The sequence below is a fragment of the Orcinus orca genome, chromosome 13 (genome assembly GCF_937001465.1).
Source record: "Orcinus orca chromosome 13, mOrcOrc1.1, whole genome shotgun sequence".
In the NCBI taxonomy this organism is placed as follows: Eukaryota; Metazoa; Chordata; class Mammalia; order Artiodactyla; family Delphinidae; genus Orcinus; species Orcinus orca.
In genome coordinates, this window is record NC_064571.1 from 7,685,022 (window position 1) to 7,698,744 (window position 13,723).

Genomic DNA, 13,723 nt, shown 5'->3' on the forward strand with positions numbered 1-13,723 from the left:
GGTTCTGAAAAAAGCAAACACACACCCCTAACAAAGTCATTGTCTCTGGCTGTCACGAGTCACCTGTCCATCGTGAGGGCAGGTTGTTACTTGGGGGGCAGTAGACTGATCCACAATATATTTTCGTTCCTTTCACACAGGGAATTTCAAGCATTTAAGGGCAAAGGGGGATTTTAAGAGAATGGCTTGTACCAAAGGGATTATAGGAAAAAAAATTTTTTTTGAGAAAACCTCTCTTTATGTGCTCAAGTAAATGAGATCTGTCCTTAGCCTCTTTTCCCTGCCTTTGATTCTTGTGTTTGGGATTTTGATCCCCTTTAAAGCCAGGGGTGGGGAGAGCCCCTTCCAGGCTTCCACCCTGGCTCTGCTGCAGATAGTGGTACAAACGCAGGCTTCTCCAGTCCTCAGCGTACGCAGGGAAAATCCCCAAACCCACCACCCCAAGATGTGGCGCGGATTCCGGGCGTGTCCCCATATAACGGCGCTGAGATAGCTGATGATTCAGATGTCGGCTATCACTCGAGTGTTACTCCGTGATGCTAGCATGAGCTCTGCCAGCTAGCATGAGCTCTTCCAGCTGGCATGGAAGTTTCTCAAGGGTCAGCTGTCGTGGTCTCGGTCTCCTGCGGGTCACAGTTCACGTGCGTCTTCCCTCCCTGCCGGGAAAGCTCCCTGCTCTGGGGGCACATGGTTGGAGTGGAGGTGTCCCGGGCTGTGCGCTCCGCAGGCCCAGGCTTAAAGGCCGGCTCTCTAGTTGACTCGCTGAGCGACCACCCGAGGCCACGTTTCCTAAGACGCTCTCCTTACCTGGACCAGCCCGTCTCTAAAAGAAGCAAAGGGGAGCCAGTGAGGCTGGGAAGCTGTCAGCAGCCTTTCTTTCTTCCACCACTTGCAGTGTCACAACCATGATTCAACCCAAGACAGGGCGGCAGCTTCCCTAATTAGCCCGGAGACGCTCCGGACCCAGACGGTTATAAAAAAAAAAACAACTTTTACTTTTATTCAAACGTACAATTCCCATCCACGGCGCCCTCCCTCTGGACCCGGCCGTCGGGCCGCTGACCCCCAGGTGACCCCCGAGGTCGAGGCTGGAGTCGGGGCCGCATCCCTCTCGGATGGGGCGCGCAGGGGCGCGGGGCCAGGGCGCCTCGTCTTCTGGGTCGTCTGGGTCTCTGGCGGACCCCGGCCCCGCTCAGTGGGGGCAGCCAGGCCTGGAGCCCCGACAGCGCCGCCGCACGGGCCGGCCCAGGCGGGGTCGCCGCAGGCTGCTGAGGGGTTCCCGCGGGCAGCCAGGCCCGCACCCGGCGCCCTCCCGGCCTGCGGGGCCCACATCCCCCGCCCCTCCCCGCGAGCTCGCGGCCAGACTCGGCCCGGCGGCGGGAGTGGCGCGCCGCGGGGGAGGTGCGCGCGACTGGCGGGCGAGCGAGCGAGCTGAGCGGCGTCCGCCCCCGCCGCGCCGAGAGCAGCCGAGCCGAGCCGGCGCGCCCGAGGCGGGGAGCGCGCACGAGGCCGGGCGAGCGCCGGCTCCGGAGGGTCGTGCCCCCGCCCGCGTCCGGGTCTCCGGGCCACGACCCGGCGGCGGCGAGGCCGGGCGGCCACCTGCAGTGCCGCGTGCGGAACGGGCGTCCGCGCTCCCGGGGCGGCCGCAGTCCCGCCGCCCCCACTTCGCCGACCGAGCCTCCGGCGCTTCGTGGAGCCACCCGCGCTCCCGTGCAGGTACCGGGGCGGGGGGACCCGAGTGGAGCGGCCGCGGGCGCGCGTGGGCCGGGGACCGCGGCGCGGGGACCCGGGCGGGGACGGCGCGGGCCGGGAGCCGGGCTTGGCCGGCCAGCCAGGGGTCGGGGCGCCGAGGGCTGGGCGCGGGCCTCCAGGTGCCCCTCGGACCGCGGACAGGGCGCCTTGCCCGCGGCCGCCTCTCGGGGCAGCGCTGGCCCAGGGCCGAGTCTAGCCGGACGCGCTCCCGCAAGCGCCCGAAGTTTCCCTTTGCTCACTTTGCCGGACGACTTTGCGTCGTGAGGGGAAGCCTCGCAGTTGATCGTGTTCAGAAAATAGAAAAGAGGGAAGACGGTCTGCAGGGTTGAAGTTGTTAGTAGACGGAAGTATTTGTGCCTCCCGTCGCTAATGGCCACGGCAGGAGAAAATAGTGGACAGAGTCATAAACTATTTTCCTCCTGCTCCAGGTAATGGTTGATTTGTTATACAGGTTTTAGGCTTTGATTACAAGCCGCTAGTACGAGGTTCTGGGTGTGATCTAAGAAATGTTCGAATTTTTAATCAACACATATTTGTTGAACAGAGACTTCATCTCAGGCGGGGCTTTAATATGAGGTGAACAAGTGATCAAAGCATAAGTAGCTACGCCAATGTAGTAGTTACCAACTAAGCTTCGGCTTTTGAAATGCAAAGTGAAAAGGAATGCCACCGTTTGGATTGGACTTGCGTAGGTACAGGCGGCAGCTGGTATCGTGTCACTGCTGAAAACTTAATTTTGAGCCAGAAATCCATCCAGTGGGAGACAAGCAGCTGTGTGATCGAGCCCACCCCACACCTTCCCCAACTGATATCTTAAAATATCCCACCCCGTTATTCAAGCCTGCACGCTTCCTTCATTTACATAACATGTGCACGTGACCATGGAACAGAATCTGTTTAGACCCCGGTCTCCCTGGAGCTCACACCTGCGATGATGGAGCCTCCTGATCACTCCTTACAGCCCTTTGAGGTCATAAAATTGTGAGGAGAAACATATCTAGAGGCAGTGCAGGAGCATCAGGGGTCTCTGCCTTTGGGGGCCGGTGGAGAAGGGTTGAGCTGTGCTGGTTTCTTGGCACTGCCCCAGTGCTGTGCTGAGCCATATTGGAGCCTAAGGCAGAAGGAAAAATCAGTAATACGGATCCTGTCTTTATTTAAAATTGTGATGTTTTGTACAATGCGGATTTTGTGTTAATTTTGATGTTTTAAAACAGTTCATTATAACATTTATCTTCTGGAGTTTTTGGTACCGCCTTACATTTTGTGCCTGGAGCGAGGGCCTCGCTTGCCTCACCCTCGGTCTAGACTTGCCTGTGCGTCAAGTTTCTTAGCCTCTCTGAGCACGTTTCCTCGTTGATAAAATTTTAAAAAGTGGCCCCTCCACGGGTGTTGTGCAGCTCACGTACAGCATGTGGCCGCTGCGTGGGACCAGGCACGTGGGGCACACGAAAGGGTGGCTGTCCTGTTCGTATTGTCACTCAGCTTGGACATCTTGAGCTGGTCACCGAATCTTGCTGAGTGTCAGTTTGACTCAGCAGAATGGGAGTGGTGATCGCCAGCTCACAGGGTTAAGTGAGAAGACTGTGGGTGAAGGTGCCTGGGCCTCTGGGGGGTGAGTTTTCCGCGATGGCTCAGGGGGCCTGGATTGCCTTGGCAAGCTTGCAGTCACCTGCTCTTCCTCTGGAGGTTAGCCATGTGCCTTGTGCACAGACACGCTTTTTTTTTTTAATTAATTTTTTTTTGGCTGTGTTGGGTCTTTGCTGCTGTGTGCGGGCTTTCTCTAGTTGCAGCGAGCGGGGGCTACTCTGGCACACGGGCTTCAATCATTGTGGCCCGCGGGCTCCAGAGCACAGACAGGCTCAGTAGCTGTGGCACATGGGCCCAGTTGCTCCGCAGCATGTGGGATCCTCCTGGGCCAGGGATCGAACCCATGTCCCCTGCATTGGCAGGCGGACTCCCAACCGCTGCACCACCAGGGAAGCCCCCAGACACACTTTTATAAACGCTGTTTGTGTTGCATGGAGACCCTGCGGAAGCATTTGAATCCGAGTAGAGATGTTTCTTGCCCAGCTTTATCGTGGAAGGGTGAAGGTCACCAGCCACCAGTTGTGATGGGCAAAGATTTTTATAGGTGAGCTTAATTTCGCTGCCCTGAATGGACTTTGGTTCCCGTTTGATATATCTAGTCCTAGGTCATGATCGTGATTTTCCTGAGCCTAATTCTAGTGAGTTTCTCTCAGCCGCTATCTAGCTTAAAGCAGCTTAGTCCCTCAGAGTCAGTCTCTGTCTCCCCACGTCACCCTCTGGGGCCCCTTCTCACCACAGGTGGTCTCTGGGCTCCAGGAGAAGGTTGCAGTTACATCGGGGCATGGGGGAGAGTGGCCCCTTGCTGTCCTCTGATGGGTTTCCCACGACTGAGCCTCCTTTTTCTGTTTCCACTGCCTATTGTCCAGCCGGGTGTCACTGGGGTGAGCCACAGCTGGGGACCCGGCTCCTGCATCTGGTCCTGAGGTCCCCACCCCCTTGGGTCTCCACCAGGTCCCTGCTGGGCACCTGGGAACCTGCCCAGTCTGTGTGGAACAGCCCAGGCCCCCATACCTGCTGTATTGAGCAGTCCCTGTGCTACCAGCAGGAGGAAGGACAGACTCCCCCCTGCCTTCTCCATCCCCCTCCACCTCCTGGGGGTTTTTCTTCCCGCACCGCCTCTCCTCCTCCAGGCACGGTGCAAAGGGCCAGGGGGCTCCCAGGCTCCTCTCTCCCGGTACCAGAAGAACTTTTTTCCACCTGCAGGGCAGGAATCTTTCTTAGGTTGTGTCTCCTGTCTTCTGGACATTGTGGCTTAGAGTAAAGCTCTTGATGTGTAAAGGGAATTTCAACATCTTTTTCTCTTAACTCCCCCATCCCTGGAGAAACCAGATGTACTCTGGCAAGGTGGGAAGGAAGCAGGGTGGGGAGCAAGCTGGGGAAATAGACTGGAAACTCCCTCTCCCCCCGCCCCATCTTCTGGGTCGCTGACCTCGGTTATGTGCACTGGGCTTCTTAGTACCTGAAAAAGACTGGAAAGGCTGTAGGGCCTGTTGGAGTTGCCAGTCTGGGGCTGGGAGGAAATGGAGAAAGAGCAGTTTTGAAGCTTTGGTGGTGGGGGGAGAGCAGAGCTGTCTGCCTACACACTACTGAGCCCAGCCCGGTAGACCAGTTTCACATGCATTAGTGTTTTCCGAACAGTCACCCTATTTCTGCCGCTGCTGCTTCATCGTCAGAACGACCCACTGTATGCTTGGCATTTTACTAAAAGCAGCAGGAAAAACACAGAAAAGTCCAAGTCATAATTGATGCTTCAGGGTCCTTGGGAATTGTCTGGAGAATATGATTAGCTCTTATGAAACCTAAAGCTATACACCCAGAGCCCTGGGTTTAGTTCACACTCCATGCGTGGAAGGTTAAGTGGCCAGTGAAGGCTTCTCAGAGGAGGTGGGACTTTAAGTAACATTAAGACTTGGCCACACAGACGTGAGATGAAAGAGAACTTCCCCTGGGAAGGAGCTCTTGAATTCCTAGAGACAGAAGGCTGCCCCAGGAGTGGCCTTTCGGGTCCCACCTGTGACTTGACCCTTCCTGGTGTTGTGCTTATCCGTTTTGTTGTCAAGGGTACCTGTAAACCCTGGTACAGGTAGTGTCATCTGTACAAAGGACAACAGGCACGGTCAGCTTTCTAAATGCCTGGTCTTTTCCCCCAGCTGAATGGAAATCAGAGGAATTCTCATCTAACCCTGTTATTCTTAGTTATCTGCACCTGGAAACTCATTTCAAACTTTCAGCTCAGGTAAATGGACCTTTAAGACACATCGGTGATTCTTAGGAGTTACGGCGGCATCCTTTGTATTGCTTTAACGTGCTATGACCCATAACCCTGAGCTCAGTGGGTCACAAACCAGTAGATGCCATGGGGTGGGGGGGCGGATGCTCAGCAAACTTAGCAGCAGATTGACAAGAAATGATCAGACAGGTGTGGCCACACCACTAGGGATGCCCCCTCACCGGTGTTGGCCACTAGCTCCGTGCAGACACTTGCACTGTTCCTGTGTAGATTCCGGGTAGGAAGGGCTCCCAGTTATTTTTCTTATGGTTAAGCTATCCGTGAAAAGAAATTACAGAAGAGCCTTTTGAAAGGTGAGGAGTAGGAAGTTATTTATTTGCTCAAGTGTCTTCCTAGCCCTGATGTGTGGGACGGGCTTTTGAATGTATGAAGTTTGAGAACTTCTGGAGTACCCACCTTCACCCCTGGGGTCCAAACACCAATCTGACCATTGTTTCTATCCCCAGATTCTCACATCTGTGGGAGACAACAGAAGCATCAGCTGAGGTGTGCAAGTTTCCCAAGAAACTGGTCTCAGAACAGCTGTCCCAAGTGTGGACATGAAAATGTCAGAGGTGTTTTGCTTTCTTAAAGCAGGTTGTCCAGCCAAGGCGGGCAGTCAGGGCTTTGGTTTCCGCTCTGCCACTTAGAGTCCCTGCGACCCCATAGCCTGGGGGTAGGGACACACGTGCTCACACACACACACACACACACACACAAGCATCACTTGAGGTACTGTATCAGCGGAGAAAATGCTTCATAAATTATTTGTGGCTGTTACTCTTCCATTGTCTTTCTTAGAAGGCAAAAGGGTGTTTATTATAGTTCTCAATTAGGAACCCCTAATAAAGTCTCCTAAAGCAATAAAGGGTCCTTCCTCAGCTGAGATCTGATGGCGTTCCAGGGAAATGAGCAAGTGTGCTCTACAGAGCACCCCTGAGCAGGGCTAAGTGGTCGATGTCCTGTGGGAAAGGACCTTGATGCAAGTTAAAGCAAAGAGCCAGGGCAGAAAGACGGGGAAGGTAACACAGGTAGGAGAGGGTGACACAGGTGGGAATTCCTCTGATTTCCATTCAGCAGGTGGGAGAGCCTCCGACCCTGAGTCCTGGGGCGTGCAGGGTTCGCGTGGCCCATCTCCCTCTGCAGTGTCAGCTTTCCCCGCTAACGTGTGCTTACAAGTACTAGCAGCAGGGCCGCAGATGGGAGGTGCCCTGGGCCAGTGACGTGCGCGCGCACACACACACACACGTTCTGCTGGGAGCCGTAGGGACAGTTCTGCCCGGCCACATCTGTGGCCTGCCGGTGAGCCTCATGAACAGCGTGGATCAGAGGACCACAGTCGGTGTCACCAGTGGGTAACCGAATGACAGCCAGTATCAGGTTCCTGTTGTATATTTAGTCTCCTGCCTGTGAATATATTATGAATATTTAGAACCTTTTCAACATTAGTGTATCATGAATATTTACTGCCCAGCTGCCTGGGTATATTTAGCACCTCATGACTATCGGGTGTCTGTCCGTCCTTCCCCACCTCTCTGTGTTGGATGCACACATGCCCTCCTTCCTGAGTTTTTATCTCCACTTAACATATCTTGCGAGCGTCATCCATCCCCTTTGCTGTCCTTTCTGTAGACGCTGCTGCGAGCCTGTGCAAGCTGCTCTCAGCTCTTCGCTCTTGGTCTGCTTGCAGCTCTGGGGCAGGCACAGCCTCAGCACCTCGTGGGTGCAGGGGCAGGTGCGGTGGCCATGAAGGCTCTGACCTGGGTCCCTTGAGTTCTCCTCACGGCTCTGCAGCCCACGTGGGAAATGCAGGGAGCTGCTCCGAAGCAGCGTCTGCACTGGCACCAGCTATTCTAACCTGGGTTTGATACCTAACTCCTAATCCCGAGGTTCCATCAGCTTGCCTGTTAATTATTCATCCTTTCTCCCTGACCTCCTCCGCAAGGAGTGGTAGCAGGAGCTTTCTTATGGGTCCGTCTGCGTGGAAGATTCCTGACTTAGCAGCTGCAGTGCTAACTCTGCTGATGGAAGTGAGGAGAAGGAGGGTGGCGTTTGCTGGGGGGTCGACGTCTGAACCAGGCGGCCACGCCACTCCACCTGGTGGTTCATCCTCCGTGCCCTGGGGTCATTTCCATGGGGATAGACTCGGCCCTGTATATTTGCTAGGTGTCAGCTGCATGGTCCATTGGAAATCAGATCTCTAAATCATGATGTATTAGCATTTCCAGTGTACTTTCAGGGTGTGAATGGGCTCTTAGTGTACGAACACAGAACATCTTGCAGATGTGCGCCACCTGCTTTCCGAGGCTTAGCTGGTATCATCTTGCTGCTGTGTGGCCTTCGCGAGCGAAGACGGGTCTGTGCGTCAAGGGGTTCTGGTAAGCAAGGCTTATCCGGTACCACGTTCTAGAGCTGAAGTCGCTGGGAGCGTTCCATGGGTATCCCGGGGTCTCTAGGTGGCAGAGGGACCATTGCAGACAGGACTTGGCCAGGCCAGCAAGCGGGTAGGGCCTGGAAGGTGGTGAACCCGGCGTGGGACAGGTCGTCCAGCCGCCTGGGGCCCCGACCAGACTTGTGATTCGGCTCCGTCCTGGCAGGCTGCCCCCCTCGGGTGGCCCGAGGCCAGGTGCTGCATAACAGACAGACTCTCCCATCCAGCAAGCCAGGGGGCAGAACACGAGGCAGCTCGGTAACATTTGGGGGCGTATCCTTCCAAACTTTGTCCCTGCTGCTCCGAATACACATACATACGTGTATGCACAAAAGTATATATTAATACAAAGAGGTAATGCCTACACTGTTTTCTGGGCTGCCTTTTCAAAATGAGTAGCTCTTTTCCACGTGGTCGGATACGCTTCCTTAGCACCAGCTGTCATGGCTGCGAGGGATTCCATGGTCCGGGTGGCCCCCACTTACTCACCAAGCCCTCTGTCGGATGGACGTTTCCTTAGGTCATTTTCAGTCTGTCACCGTTTAGCAGCACGACAGTGAAGGTCGCTGTCAGTGCTCTTTTGTACGTTGTCTGGTCGCTTCCTTTGACGTCCTGTCTCATAAGTAGATTTCCTGTCTCTGTCCAAGCCTCCTCCTTTGAGGTGTCCTGCCCAGAGTCTTTTTTTTTTTTTCCACACTAAAGTTTTTTTTCCCCACGAGATTTCATGGGTCTTGGTCGACGGCATCGTCAGCATCTGTGCTATTCAGGATTTGCTCTGGTTAGTTTAAGGAGAAGAGGATTTAATGCAGGAAATTCAGGGATAACAGAATCATTGAAAGTTCAGCCCTGGGCCAGACCCACAGGGGTGACCTCCAGAGCAACACTGCAGAGCTGTCCCGCCGGGAGCTGCCTCCCACCCCAGACCCACCGCGTGGAGGGTCCCACCTGCTGCTCAGCGATTGTCGCGGAGCTGTGGCCAGTGGATCACCTGGGACCCCCATCACCACCCATGGGAGAATCTGATGCCTCCGTGGTGGTGCCTGTTAGCAAAGAGGCACAGGAAACTCCACCTCGTGGGGAGCGTGGCCTGGATGGAGGCCGGGAAGTGTGGTCTTGCTTTTCTAGCTTCTAGCAGGCAGTGAGCAAGCCTGCTGGTGGGCTGAACTGTATCTCAGCCCTTCTCTCTTTCTTCTTAAAAAAATATTTTGTACTTTTTGTGTTCTATTTGATGCAGATGGGTGAAGTTCACAGAGTTTAGCCATGGGTTCTGTGGGCCTGGTCCCTGCCTTGCAGAATCAATCATTTGTCCTCTCCAGAGAAGGTCAAGGTCGTTTCCCTGATAAGGTTTTCATTTCAGTCCCCTTCTCTTCAGACCCCTTTTGACATGACCCCAGCCCCCTTCCTGCTCAGTCTTAGAAACCAGATTGGCAGCCTCTCCAGCCTGAGCTTCAAATAGGTAAAAAAAGAAACACTATATATCTGTCTCTATATATCAGTATCTATCTCAAGGTGAAGCCACATACGAATAGCGCCTGCAGACTTGCCTTCTATACAGACCATGTATTTGAAAATCAGGCCCCCTGAGGCCTGCCTGTGGGAAGCTGTGGGCTGGCTCTTTTCTCTCTGGGGGACCCTGGGTTCTGTTGCCCCTTCACACTGAGCAGCCCTGAGCTGTCAGGCGTGGGTAGGAAGCAGGAGTTAGCTTATGCTAAGTTAATAGCCAATTTTTTTTCATGACCCATAATTGACCAGCAGGTAGTTTATGAACCGTATTTCTCCCTGCCTCTTCCAACGGCCTTTATGTGTAATTAGTGTGAATTCAGGTGTTTGTATAGCTCCAAGCTCCCCCTCTGCGTGGTTTCTGTATTTTCAGTTGTTCCAGGAAAGCATTGCCGAGGAAGGATTCCAGAAAAGACTGTGTCCTTAGCAACCCAGAGCCGTGGTGGTGGGGGGGTGTTTGGGTGACAGCAGGGGGGCAACCCCAGCCTGGGGGTGCATGCTCTCCTGACCCTCAACAGGTTCTCTGGCCCTCATGGTGTGTGCTCCCCCTTTAGAGATGGACTGTTTAAAACAAGCCGGTGCTCCCCAGCTCGAAGCTCTGAGGGGGGTGGTAGGGGTGAGAAGGGGGCTCGGCCCCCTCCATCTCCAGGTGGGCCGACACAGCCCTTGGGACTAGTCCTTGGAGGGTCCAGCAGGTCATGCTTTCAGCGAGGCGCATCAAAGGAACCCATGTCTTTTAAAAAAGAGAAAGTGATCGTGATTTGCTGTATCCCAAGTGATGTGCCTTAGGTTTCCACAACACCTTCTTTCTGTGGTTTATATGTAACAGACATTTGCCTTTCTTTAATTTTAGGGGGTTGTACATTGATTGTATATGATGAAGTAAACTGAAATAATTGTTTTACCAGCAACAGGTGTTTCTTTCCGTTTTTCTAAGCACGTACGATGAGATTCTGAATTTTGTGCATGTGGCATAGATACATTGGATAATCCAGGCTGCCTATTGCATAACCTCCCCCTCCCCGAATCTTGTGCTTTCAAATAGTTACTAAGCTGTGAGTATGTGTGCGATTAGATGAGTCCCTTTCCAGATTAGATGAGTCTCTTTCCAGCGCAGAGAGCAGGTGATGTTGAGGCCACGCATCATTTTGGGTCTTTCATCTTCAGCATCTCATTTTGTCCTTACGATCACCCTGTGCATTTTACAGATAAGGAGACTGAGGCCCAGAGAAGCCAAGTAACTTGGCCAGGGCCCCTCAGCTAGTGAGCAACAGAGCTGTGGACCCACCTCCACCCCCTCGTCTCTCAGGAGAAGATTTCCCCTTGAAAACAGACTGTTTGTTCCTTAGGTAACACGCCAGGTGCTGCCAGGACTGCTTTACCCCCACCCCCATTTTTATTCCCATTTTCTGGAGGAGCAAACTGAGGCACAGAGCGGTTATGAGACTTACCTAGACAGCCAGTCCACGGTGGAGCAGGGAATTGAACCCAGTGTCCTTTCCTTGTTGCCTGTTGAACTCTTCCTTGTCAACCTCTTGAACTGTTAATGTGGAAATGGCCTGGAAGTGTCCTTATAACTGGCCCAGGGTTTCTCTTAGTGGGAGTGAACTTGGCAAGTTACTCCCCAGGGTGTGCACGAGGCCTGGGGCACGGGAGGGGCTCCTTGTTCCAGGCCACTTCCCCCCAGAGCTGCTTCCATGACACCCACGCGGGGCGGGAGTCTCTGGGGACCCTCCTGCTTCCCTCCTGCATCCGCCGCCTGCAGCAGCTTCTGCAGGAAAGCAGAGGAGGGGAGGTGGCAGGTGGGGAGACAGCTGAGGGCACGGGCTGGGGGCTGGGCTGACCCAGTGGGCCTCAGGCTCACTTTCCTCCAGGGTTGTTGGGAGAAGCAAAGGCAGTCGTTTGTGTGGAAGTGGCAGGTATGCTGTAGCCAGTGGACAAGAGTGAGTTAAAAAGGACGTGTTATTATAATTAAGCCTTACTTACCTCTCTCTCTTTTTTAATGTTAGAACATTCCTAGTTAAAATTGAACGAGGCCTCGTGACTGGGAGCTCTGGGTGCAGAGCCTGACTCTCGCATTCTCCAGCCACGTGGCCTCTCAGCGCCTCTGTTTCCCATCTGGAAAATGGGATGGGACGAGCCCCTACCTCTGAGGGTCGTTGTGTGGACCAACTGGGGTACTGTTGCCTGTAACGTGCCATCTGAGAGAATAAAAAGTGTAGTGTCGAGTGAGGGGGACGGGTTGGAGCCCCAGTGGGCTGAACATGGGCTGTGTTCGAGGCACTGTTGGGTGCTTAAGGAATACATGATCCCACTGGTTCTGGCAGCAACCTTAAAGAGTACAAACAATTATCCCTGTTTGGAGGTGAGGAAACGAAAGCTCAGGAGGTGAAAGTGGTGTGTGTGCCTGTCCCCATCCGGGGACACCTAGGTGGGCAGAGAGGGAGGCGGTCACCTGAAGCCCCTGGGGGTGGGGGAGGGGGTCCAGAGCGACCGGTGCTGGGATCCTGCCTTGTCACCAGGTCAGTGGTTGGCTGGCACACCAGGGTGGCTGCATCCTGAGTCTCTCGGGCTCCACGGGGCAATCCCAAGTGAACGGTTCACCATGTGCCGGCAGGATTAGCCAAGGGAGCAGATACTTCCCAAACATCCTCTGTTCTTGTTTCTCCCCAATTCCCAAATAAACACTTCTGCTGTAATATCAAAACGACATTACAGCAGTTCTTTGCTCTTCTCATGGATGTGTAGTCTTTTGTGTGAAGTTGCAGTTTAAGCTCTTCACTGTCAATCAAAGTGGAATTCCCATCTGAATTCAAGACACAACATCCAGGATGGTCTGCCATGGTGTTTGGTTTCTTAAAGGCTGTCAGTTCTCCCCTAAAGCCAGAGTTCCTGGTCTTTCTGAGTAGGAGTGTACCTTTGTAACATTGGACAGTTAGGGAAACCTTCCACATGACAGCAGTTATATTTTTAATATATCAGTATATAAACAAAAAGACAGTATGAATTTTGAGGCTCATCTAGATGACATATTTTATTAATCACATCTACACTTATTTAAAAATAATAACCTACACAGGGAGATCCGCTCGGTGCTTTGTGACCACCTAGAGGGGTGGGATAGGGAGGGTGGGAGGGAGACGCAAGAGGGAGGAGATGTGGGGATATATGTATATGTACAGCTGATTCACTTTGTTATAAAGCAGAAACTAACACACCATTGTAAAGCAATTATACTCTAATAAAGATGTATAAAAAAAGTAAAATAAAAATAATAACCTGCATATGTATGTGACATAATATTGATACCATTTCTATATAATGCTTCTTTATCAGGGATTCACAGGTAAAGAACTAAGGATCTGTGTTTGGAGATTTCATATTTGTAGCCTTTCAAAAAAGTGGATATGCCCTTTTGCAGTTTGCTTTTTCCTCCTGGGTACTTTGCTTGCAATTTCAGTAGGTTCCACCAGGGGGTGCTTCTGCAGTGGATGAAGCTTCACTCCAGCTATGAGACAAAGTGTAGTTTTCTACTCCCGAATGTTTTCTTTTTAGGACAAACATACCTTAATTAAAAGAAAACATATGAATTAAGAAAAAATGGTCTAAAAGAGGTAACCAAACATGAAGACAAATTTAAGAGATGTAATAGGCTGAATAATACCAAAATTCCAAGTATTAATTACTGCTTAGTTTTCTCTATTTCAGGATTTCAGAATTAATTAACTAATTTATTTATTTATTGGTCATGCCACGTGGCTTATGGGAGGGGTCCCCAACCCCCGGTACCACTCTGAGGCCTGTTGGGAACCGGGCCGCACAGCAGGAGGTGAGTGGCAGGCGAGCGAGCGAAACTTCATCTGCCGCTCCCCATCGCTCCCCATCTCTTGCATTACCACCTGAACCATCCTCCCCCACCCCCCATCCGTGGAAAAATTGTTTTCCACGAAACCAGTCCCTGGTGCCAAAAAGGTTGGAGACCGCTGGCTTATGGCATCTTAGTTCCCTGACAAGGGATCGAACCCGAACCCTGGCAGTGAAAGCGCCAAGTCCTAACCACTGGACCTCCAGGAATCCCCAGGATTGATTTTTAAAAAGCAATCCCCAAGCATCAGCCACTGCACTAACTTCCAAAGGGTCTGAAGTGTCACAGCCCAGGAGAGCTTTAGCATTAGAAGTACACA

The 13,723-nt window shown here is 52.9% G+C and overlaps 1 protein-coding gene across 2 annotated transcripts in view; it reads left to right on the top strand.

Annotated features, from left to right (window-relative positions):
• Positions 1-1,420: 1,420 nt before the first annotated feature.
• Positions 1,421-13,723, top strand: part of CRACDL (CRACD like) — a 121,357-nt gene continuing 109,054 nt past the window's right edge. For both annotated transcript variants that reach the window (XM_033401831.2, XM_049696205.1), the window contains exon 1: positions 1,421-1,716. The gene's annotated coding sequence lies outside the window, so the exon portion shown is untranslated. The remainder of the gene's footprint in view (positions 1,717-13,723) is intronic.